Source organism: Herpailurus yagouaroundi, unplaced genomic scaffold (genome assembly GCF_014898765.1).
Source record: "Herpailurus yagouaroundi ecotype Mexico unplaced genomic scaffold, PumYag 140, whole genome shotgun sequence".
Classification (NCBI taxonomy): Eukaryota; Metazoa; Chordata; class Mammalia; order Carnivora; family Felidae; genus Herpailurus; species Herpailurus yagouaroundi.
This window is the reverse complement of record NW_024412395.1, coordinates 45,972,755-45,983,154: the sequence shown is the minus strand read 5'-3', so window position 1 is coordinate 45,983,154 and position 10,400 is coordinate 45,972,755. Positions and strand designations below refer to the sequence as shown.

The following is a 10,400-nucleotide window of genomic DNA, read 5'->3' as shown; positions in this document are numbered from 1 at the left end:
ATGTTTACATGTGAATTATATTACCAGAATGCATATAACCTAATAGAGGGTGAAAGTATGTGTCATTAACACAAATAAGGTACCACGGTGCTTGGGTATACCAAAGCGATTATGAGGTGTTCTCACATGAGACAGCCTTAAGAATTGGTTGGCTCTTTACATTCCAAAAGGAAAGTCATTACACCATCAAAGCCAGAAAGACTATGGAAGAGGAAAGGAATTGTCTTATTAGACCTTGTGAGCTTACTGTGGGTAATCTGGAAAACCAATCTTGACCAGTCTTTCTCAAGAAGTTTTGAGAATTAAGCTCTAATGCTCATTGCATGTAATTAATTGGCTTATCTCACATGCATCTAGGATACACCTAGCCATGTAACATTGGTGGGAGAATGGAGAAAATTGTTCTGTGGTTGAAAAAGACTGAATTGTAAATTCAGGATTACAGTTAATTAGTGTTAGATATCTCAGCTTCTGGTCAAATTCTCATATCTAACCCAGAAAGCAATAAGATGAGTGGTATACCTGATGTCAGCTGAGCTGGATGTCATGTAAAAGGCTATGCAGGTAAGTGAAAATAGCAAAAGAAATAAAAGAAATTGCTCTTACCCTTGAGGCTCATGTAATCTAATTGGGAAGACAAACACAAGGACAAGTACATGAGAACAGTTTTACAGCAGAGTCTAAATATTGACCAGTGACATCATAGTCATGAGTGTGGACAAAGGGTAGGGTGGTAATTTGTGTTAAGGAATAATCAAGGTTGGCTGGGTTGAAGCAGAGAGGACATCCTTGAGGGTCTGAATCTTAAGAAAATATTGGCAAGTCATCGATCAGTCAATTTAAAAAAAAAAACACAAAACCTGACATTTGGGCATGGATTTTATGAGCTAAGCAATGGACACTGTATAGGAATGCTGATATTCAGATGGCTTTCCTTCATTTTAAGAATAAATCTTCATGTACAAAAATCTTTGCTGCACTCACATTTGTGCTTCTCAAGCCTGATGGATTCTCCTCTCCTGAAGACTGACACCTGTCTAATGCTTGAGTTGTGAACAACGTCCCCATTGATGGGCTCTTCTGTTGACAGTTATAAGATTTCCTTGTGGTGATCACTGAGGGCTGCCTTCTCAAAATGAGCACTCTACTATGATGAAAACGTGGAAAGAGATGCAAGCCCCATAAAAAAGGCAAATCTCTCACCTCACACATCCTCCGGTGTGCGGATAACTGACTGATAAAGCCTTCTCTCTTAGGATGTAGGACTTGGTCAAGTCCCACTTGGTGGGGTACCACTGTTTGGACTCAGCAGGGTGCATCATCCTCGGAGCACTCCGTGCCAGTCTAGAAATACCCCGAACACATTGGAGAGAGAGCAGGAAATCTCAGTGCATTTTCCCAGTACCCCATCTGTGTGGCATGTCGCCGAAACCCACAACTTGTAATGGTAACGTGTTGAGGTGAGAGGCGAGAGGGCAGGCGCTGTCGCAGGTGGAGAAGGAAAGGTTGTTAGGCTTTCTGAAGGCATGTCGAGGGAGGCTGCAGTAACGTGACAGTGCCCCGTGCTACCTGAGCACAGCACACTGAAATCTCACATAAGTGATGCAGAGCATTTAATGAGTCGGGACTGAAAACTTTAATTAGCTTGTAGGGCTTTTTATTATTTTATTTTTTGTTCATTATATTTTCTGCTCAGTCTCTGTGGATGTTCTGCATTTTCATCATCAAATGACTGGCTGGCTATTTTTGTCAAACAAGAAGCCTGAAACCATCAAGTCTGAGTGCGGAGACGGTCTGCCCGCTCTGTCAACAGGATGAAAGTGAGTCTCGGGCTTTTTTAATTACAAGGATAACATGTTCGCTCATCTAATAATGAAGATGGTTAGCAATTTTAAATTTTAATAATCAATTACTGAAAGTAATTCTCCATTAAACCACAAGAGAGCCATTAAATCTCAAAAGATGGAACATGCTGTATGTAACAGTAGCAAATTTTCTATTTTTAAATATCATTAGGGAATATCTGATTGTTTCATTTCTCTGCATTTCTTTTACCTTTTTCCTCATGCAGACCATCTCATTTTCCGCAGGAAGACAGCACATGATCTTATAAATAATAAAAGAAAACCCTTGCAAGACTTGATCCAGGGGTGTGAAAGATGTGCTAAGAATGTAATTTATTTCAGTCTGGGATATTTTGACTGAATAATAAGGAAGGTGACTAATTAATATTATACTGCGCTGTGGGCAAGGCATGGCTAATCCATGCTGCCTCCACCTCTGGAGACCTGCATTCAAGCCTTAGAGGAGTCACAGCTGCAGAACACGGGTTGGGGGATGGGAGCGGAAGGTGTCAGATGTCTTTCCCTGGCTGTGGAGACCCCTGTCCATATTCTAAAACCACCCTGAACATCAGCCTCTGCTCCGAGGAGACAAGGGAACAGACAGATGATTGCTACTTGGCTGTGGCAATTTGGCCGACTTATATGTCAGGGGGAGATAGCTCTGTGACAGCCTGAGCTGTCCCAGCCCCAGCCTGGTTCAGCCAGCACACTTTCATCCCACTTAAACACTTGGAGATAGATGGAGTAAAAGAAAAGGGGTGAGTGTGTGTGTGTGTGTGTGCGAGTGTGTGTGTGTGCGCACGTGTGCTCAGGTAAGATACTAGATAGGGGTGGGAGCACAATAACGAGATGGCCAGAAAATAGTGATAGAATCAAATCAGCCCAAGTCTCCATCAAAGCAGCTGACTCTATATCTGCAGTATCTGAAGCTTAAAGAGCAGAAGGACACAGTGCTTTATTTCTAAGGCATTTGATTAGCCTTCAGTTAGTGGGAAGACCACTTAGAATCTCACCAGTAAATAGTGCACTCAGCTTTATAGTGCTGGTCCCCCAAACACCATGTGGTGGGTGGAAGGCAGAGAAGCCTGCTGACCTGAACACCAGGAACCACATGGCTGGAGGTGGGCTTCTCATCGTCCTGCTTGTGTTTCTGTTGGGAACTGTCCCTGTGTTTCTGAACTGTGCTGGCCTTTCCAGGGAGCAGTCCCGGGCTCCCCCAGGAAGGGATAAAGCAGAAATTCTGCCAAGCCAAGCAGGTTGGGGGCTGGATAAGGGGGATTTCATGCCATGGATAATTAAGATGCAGTTCTTTTGTACTTCTTCACTGAAAATGTCAACTTTCTGGATATTGTGGGGTTTCTGTTTCTGTCTCATTCTGCTACTTGGACTTTAATCATCCTTAGAGCCATGAGCAGGGAGAAGCTGACTTGGTGGATATAATGGAATGTTGGTTCTCAACCTCAGGAGTTCCCCAGGTGAAATTCAGAGCTGGCCCCTGAAATTCGGAACGTGGAGAGCAAGGCAAGGACGAAGACAGAGGCAGGCCTCTCTGGATTGATAGGTGGCAGTTTTAAGAAGTAAGGGAACTTCCATTTGATGCTTGCCTTGGGCTGTGCAAAATGAGATCTTTGTACCCACCTTGCAGAATCATAATTTATTTTTATAGAGGCCTTAATGGGATTCAGTCATGTACACAGTCCAGATGGTCTCAATAACACATTACTCTCAAGGCTGCATCCTTGTAGTGGCTCCTAGTGTGGGAACAGTGGGTGGAACATACCTTCCAAGGAAAGGGGAGGGGGGGGAGCCTCTGCTCTTATTGCCTGGATCCAGGTCAAACATCAGCCAGGGGTCATGCCTTCTCAATGACCTCCTCCAACAGGAAAATGTGATCCACATTGGACAATTTTGGTCTTTGTTAGCACATCTGAGAAGTGACTTAGAGAAACAGATAAGAAACTGTTAATGTTTAGGTTCTGATGTGAACCCCAATTATCTAGCTATGGTGATACAGCCATCTTCTGCCTATCCACTATTGGTATGTGTAATGGGGCATGAAAGTGATGATATATTATTTAACTTTGGAACATGCTTACTCTCCCGGATCACCAATCATGGGTTATTATGAATGAACTACCATGAACTTTTATGATTATAGGAGTGGCTACATCTTATATTTCCTCAGAAAAACCGCTCTATTTAATGACTACAGCATCCTATGGAGACCTTCAACCTTTAGTCATAGAGTTAAGAGCTCTTGGTTTCACAGCTCCAAAAGCCCTCTTTGAAATGATCTATATATAAACTGGGGCAGAAAGATCCCTCACCTTTGCATGACATACGCAGAATTTGAGAATCAGAAATCCTATTGGCAGTCACATTTGTATATTCTGTGGAATGAAATCCACATTAGTGGGCAGTTCTGTTTGATATCTTCGTCCATTCTTACATGTTCTTCTGTATCTCATTTTCTGCAGAAACAAATCTGGTCCTTCAAAAGGGCATATAATAGGAAGCATTGTTTCTTTTATTTCAAATCTATTTTTAGAGACAAATTACAGCTCCTGATACTGTGGTTTAGTGAAGCTGCTATTTTGGGGGCATGTGTGTTACTTCTGTAATGGGTGTGAAAATACAGTGACCCAGGGCATGGAGAATCTAGCTTCTTGCTGCTTGCTAGCTTTGTTTGGGCTGTTTCAGATTAGTCTCTGGGGTGCATGAAGGTAAGTGAGCAACATACATTGGGTCTTCAGCAATTTGGTTTGGAGGTCAGACTGCGATTCCCTCCCCTAGGAATCTTTACTACTTCAGAGTGGGAGAGAGTCAACTCTCAGTGGCTTCCCTAAGGAATGTCTGATGCTCCACAGACAGTTGGAGGGAAAGGGCAATACCAAATCCTGCTTACCTCCCCAGTGGTGTTTGGGTTCTTGTGTAGAGGTGGAAAATGTCATCCATGGCATCAGTGGAGGCAGGACTCTATCCGCAAAGAAGATGGCGATGTCAGCAGGGGTCACTCCAGGGAATTCTATTTACTGAGAAGCAGAGAACGGGATAAAGGCAAAGCCTAAGGGAGGCTAAACTAACACCCAGTGGAGAGATAGAGAGTCAGTCAGGCCACCTTGCTAGAAGGCTCCGGGCTAGAATCATATAAAGTTAGGGGAAGCATTTAGAAAAACTCTAGGTGTGGGCTCTCCGATTATGGATAAGAATTGGAATGACTGGTGAAGATCAAGGAGATAGAGAGCAGCCTTATCTACACCCAAACCGAGGACCTCCAGACCTCTGATTCAAAGCACTGCGACATTGTGTACAATGAGGCATATGATTTTCCAACGAGCTACAGTGCAGCAAGAGTGTGACGTGGTGGTGAGGGTGTGGGTTTTGGTGTCAAACAGTGCTGGCTTTGAGTCCCACCTCAGCCACTTATTGGCTTATTTGGCAATTTATTTAACCTCTTTAAGCCTCCTTTTTCTCATCTGTCAAGAGGAGATGAAAGTAGGGCAGGGTTTCTCAACTTTGGCACTATTGACACGTTGGACTGCATAAATCTTTGTTGTGGGTGCTGCCGTGCATGGAAGGCTATTTAGATCACTAGATGCTAATATCACAACCCCTCCCCTTCAAGTGCTGACAACCAAAAGTGACTCCAGACATTGCAAAATGTCCCATGGGATCAAAATATTTCCAGTGGAAAACCACTGCGACGTGTAATAGTGGGAACAAAGAAGTTCTACGTAAAGTACTTGGCATTGGTGTCTGGAATGTAACAGTTGCTCAATGGATATTAGATATTATTTTTACCCACTGAAAACAATGTGGGCAGTATTTTTATTAGATATTAAATAATATCATTGTTAGGGCATACTATTTACTCTCTCGGGCCATGTGTGAATATTCTTAGTCCAGAGTTTCAACTGGCTTTGCTGTTGTTACTTTGAACAAGGGAAAGCGGGTTTTGTTTGTTGGTTTTTTTTTTTTTAAGGCATTTTTTTTTTCCCGTGTTCACATTCTTAGTTCATGTACACTGTGCAGATACACTCACAGCTCACCTGGCAGAAGCTTTGCAAAACAGTAGCTGCATGATTAATTGATTAAACATTGCAGTGTTCGTAGCATATTCTGAGAGAACAATTACAAGTTTCCCAATGTAATGCACATCTCGATGTTGAGTAGCTGCCCACAGTATTCTTATTTGGAAAGACACTCATGACAGTTATATGTAGGTTTCTATTAAAAATGTGTTTATATTGTTTCTGAACCATGGAATAGTCACTTGTTTTGTTGACATAATCCAAAGAAGAAGGATGATGTTCATTTCTGTTTATCATGCACATTAATGTCCTCTCTTGTGTGGCTATTATTTGATAGCATGTACAACAATGTAATCAGTCAAAATGAAATTCTAGCTTCTCCTTGAATTCAGTGATTAAAAAACAAACCATACAACATGATCCATTGAGTCTTGGTTTCACATCAAACTCCCTCTACTTTCTTCAAGCAAAAGCAAACAGTCAGCCAATAAGAATAGGCATGGCTCATCAAGGTAATTTTTCATGCATTAAACTTAAACTCTTCAAAAGTCATCAAGATTTTATTTCTTTGGCTCCAGACTGAATTGCTGAATTTTGCAGAAAGCATTACAAGTTACACAAGGGGCATTAGACACAACTGCCACTAAGACATTAAAGAGAGGTGGGAGAAAATCTAAAGAATATAGATGTATATTTTTTTAAAAGAAAATTTGGGAGGCACCTGGGTGGCTCAGTTGGTTAAGCGTCCAACTTCAGCTCAGGTCATGATCCCGCGGTTCATGAGTTCAAGCCCCACGTCAGGCTCTGTGCTGACAGCTCAGAGCCTGGACCTGCTTTGGATTCTGTGTCTCCTTCTCCCTCTGCCCCTCCCCCGCTCATGCTCTGTCTCTTTCTCCCAAAAATAAATAAACATTAAAAAATTAAAAAAAAATTGGGGGCTAAGAACAACCACCTTTCAACTTGCATTGGAAATATTTGAGTTTGGTTTTCTCATTTAATTTGTTTAGAGTGAAACTCATAGGGTAATTTATGGAATAAAATTTGGAATTTATGGAATGAAATTTGGAATTTATGGAATAAAAGATCTGATTTGACAGATCTTTTAGGCAAACACTTTGGGCAAAGAGTATATTAGCATTAGAATTTTTGTTTTCCAAATTGCAAAAGCAATATGAAGAACCACATCAAAACAAAGTTGTTTTTATTTTCATTTGAATCCGTGTTGAATGATCTTTGAGGCCATCTGTCAAACACCCTCCCTCAACTTTCCGGTTCTTGTTTCTACTACAACCTTATCAGCCTCAGATATACATTCTTGTGCTTTCCTACGTTTTCTCTCTGGACATCCATCTTCGTCACTTCTTTGATGTTCTGGGTCAAAACCCATCCTTTCAATTGTCTTTCTAGTTATACCTGTGCACACGGATCGTGCCTTTATTCCACATCTCCTCATTACTTATGTGAATGATTTTTCTATATTATTTTGCACTGGTTTTATATTGCTTAGCAATTTTGTGCTGGTTACATGTGTTTCATATCTTTTCAAGTAGATTGTTATATCATGGAAAGCATAGACTGCCTTTGACTTTTATTTTTCTCCAACAACCAAAGTGTTTTAAATGTATAACAAGTATGGGTTGGATGAATTAATGAACACTTTCCGAGTAGATTGTTATATCATGGAAAGCAGACTGCCTTTGACTTTTATTTTTCTCCAACGACCAAAGTGTTTTAAATGTATAACAAGTATGTGTTCGATGAATTAATGAACACTGTACCGAACTATTTAAAAGTGAGTTTTTATGGAGGGTCTCTTGTTTAAATACTTAACAGTATATGATGAATCACAACATTATATGATGAACCAATAACAACATCAAAAATACCACTTGTTCAGAATTATGTACTGGTTTAATCTAGTCTAATCCTCATTTTACAGATGGAAAACTGAGTAGATAAATGGCTCAATTGTTATAAACTCAATGAGCAGGCAGAAGGGTAACTGGATATTCGCACACACAGTCCCCCGTTTTCACCTCTTAGTGCCATCTCCTCCATTAGTTACATATTGCCAATGAAAAGATACACTGATCTAAAATAAATGTAATGGTGTCAGGTCACCTTGCCCGTTGCTATCAGGCAATATAGAGCATACTGGAGTTAAGCTCATGCTTGAGAAGCATACAGGTTGTAGATCGAGGTCTGGCTTCACCATTCCTTAGTCCAAAGAACTCAGGTGAGTAATTTATTCTTTATTTTTTTTAATTTTTTTTCCACGTTTATTTATTTTTGGGACAGAGAGAGACAGAGCATGAACGGGGGAGGGGCAGAGAGAGAGGGAGACACAGAATCGGAAACAGGCTCCAGGCTCCGAGCCATCAGCCCAGAGCCTGACGCGGGGCTCGAACTCACGGACCGCGAGATCGTGACCTGGCTGAAGTCGGACGCTTAACCGACTGCGCCACCCAGGCGCCCCTCAGGTGAGTAATTTAAATTCCAAGTTTGTTTATTCATCTGTAAAATTGGACTAATAAATGTATTTACCTAATAGTTCTTAACACATCTGATATATTTTATGTGGCATATAAAAAGCTGTCAGTGATTGCTATCTATAATTATTCATACTTTAGCGCTATATGGTTTATTTTTTATTGTTTTTTTAATTTATTTTTAGAGAGACAGAGAGAGAGCATGACAAGTTGGGGGCAAGGGTCAGAGAGAGAGACAGAGAGAGAGAGAGAGAGAATCCCAAGCAGGCTCCACGCTGTCAGTGCAGAGCCTGACCTGAGGCTCAGTCTCATGAACAGTGAGGTCATGACCTGAGCCAAAACCAAGAGTCGGATGCTAACAGACTGAGCCACCCAGGTGCCACAAGGGGCTGTATAGTTTAAAAAGAATTTCTAATTACATGAATTTCATGTACTTTATAGATTTGCAAATGGATATCAATCCATATATTTAATGGTATACAACTTTAAGAAATGTATGTCTTTCTACTCTGTCAGTATCTCCAGGAAATCTTCTCATAGTTTTCTCTAAATTACCTCAGAAATTTTTCTGAGTTTCAGTTTAGGTAATTTTGTTTTATTATTATTATTTTTTTAAGTTTATTTTTGAGACAGAGAGACAGAGAGAGAGGGAGACACAGAATCTGAAGCAGATTCCAGGCTCTGAGCTGTCAGCACGGAGCTTGATGTGGGGCTCGAACCCACAAGCTGTGAGATCACGACCTGAGCTGAAGTCAGACACTCCACTGACTGAGCCACCCAGGAACCCCTAGTTTAGGTAATTTTGGTGTTATACATACTTTTGTTTCCATTTTCAGGAGAACTCTCCTAATCTTTATTTTAAAAATAGTTGTCAACATTCTTAAATTCCCTAATAGTTTAGTCATATATTTCCTTCAAGAGCTACCTTTTTTATTCAAAGAGTGAAATGATAAAAAATAATACTGAGATAAAATTGCTTATTTTATTTTTATGTAGTGCAATATTTTATAGCTACTTCTTTTAAAACCATAGGTTGAATATAAAATTCACAGGAGGACAAAACTGTAGATTTCTTTTATTAATTTCATATTTTATCTGTTTTAATTTCAGCCCACACCCCTTTTCTCAGATGATTGGAAAAAATAACTTTCTGGAAAATGTGTTACATACCATTAATTTTTTAAAGCATTTGCTATTATCTAAAATCAAACTAGCACAAATGTCTTTTCTTGGTCACAAGCAGGTTTGAAGTATGGCTGTACCAGGGCAAACTCCAAGTACCTACTCTACATAAATTGATCTCCCAAAGGAAAATGCATTATGCTTATAATTGAAGTTATCATTTCTAATACCACCATTAATGCTGATTGAATCTTGAATTTGTGTTGGGATCATTTATTTGAAGACACTATATCTCTTAAAAATTCATGTCAAGTACACCCTATAAAGGTTAATCTACAGTCTTGGAGCTATTTCTTAGGCTTTGGCAACCTGGAGAAGGTCAGATTATGAATCTATGCAAAAATAAGAGCCTATTTTTTTTAATGGGTTGAGAGCAGTATCTATTTTACAGAAAGATAGGGATTGCGAAGTTAGATTAAGGTTTTATTTCTTAAATATAAGTATTGGTAGATCTGTTCGCAAGATCATCCTTTTTTAACTCCTCATTTTCATTTTGTTAAAATTAGAATTTTTATTTTAAGCCATGCCTTCTACTCTCTGCACGGTGCGTTCTGGGAATAAGTAACTTCTTCCAGCGGATCCATTTCTTTGTCTCTCTCTTCCAGTTCTGTTCACCCCTTTTCCTAGATAGACAGATGCACCATCATTATCTATTCAGTTGCTATATTTAGAAACTTTGGGGGAGGGTCAATCTTGATGCCTCTCTTTCTCCCTTTTTGCCATATCTGATCAATCTGCAGATGTTATATTCTTCTTCTCAAAAATAGCTACAGAGGGTAAGGAAAGCGTCTACATTTTTCTATGCTCTCTCTCATTGCTTTGGTGCAAATAACATCTGCCTAACCAGTAGGCTG

At 40.2% G+C, this 10,400-nt stretch overlaps 1 non-coding gene across 1 annotated transcript; it reads right to left on the bottom strand.

Annotated features, from left to right (window-relative positions):
• Positions 1-4,013: 4,013 nt before the first annotated feature.
• LOC121031166 (small nucleolar RNA SNORA25) lies at positions 4,014-4,140 on the bottom strand. The gene has a single exon (XR_005790591.1). It is a non-coding gene; the product is annotated as a small nucleolar RNA SNORA25 (small nucleolar RNA).
• Positions 4,141-10,400: the final 6,260 nt, after the last annotated feature.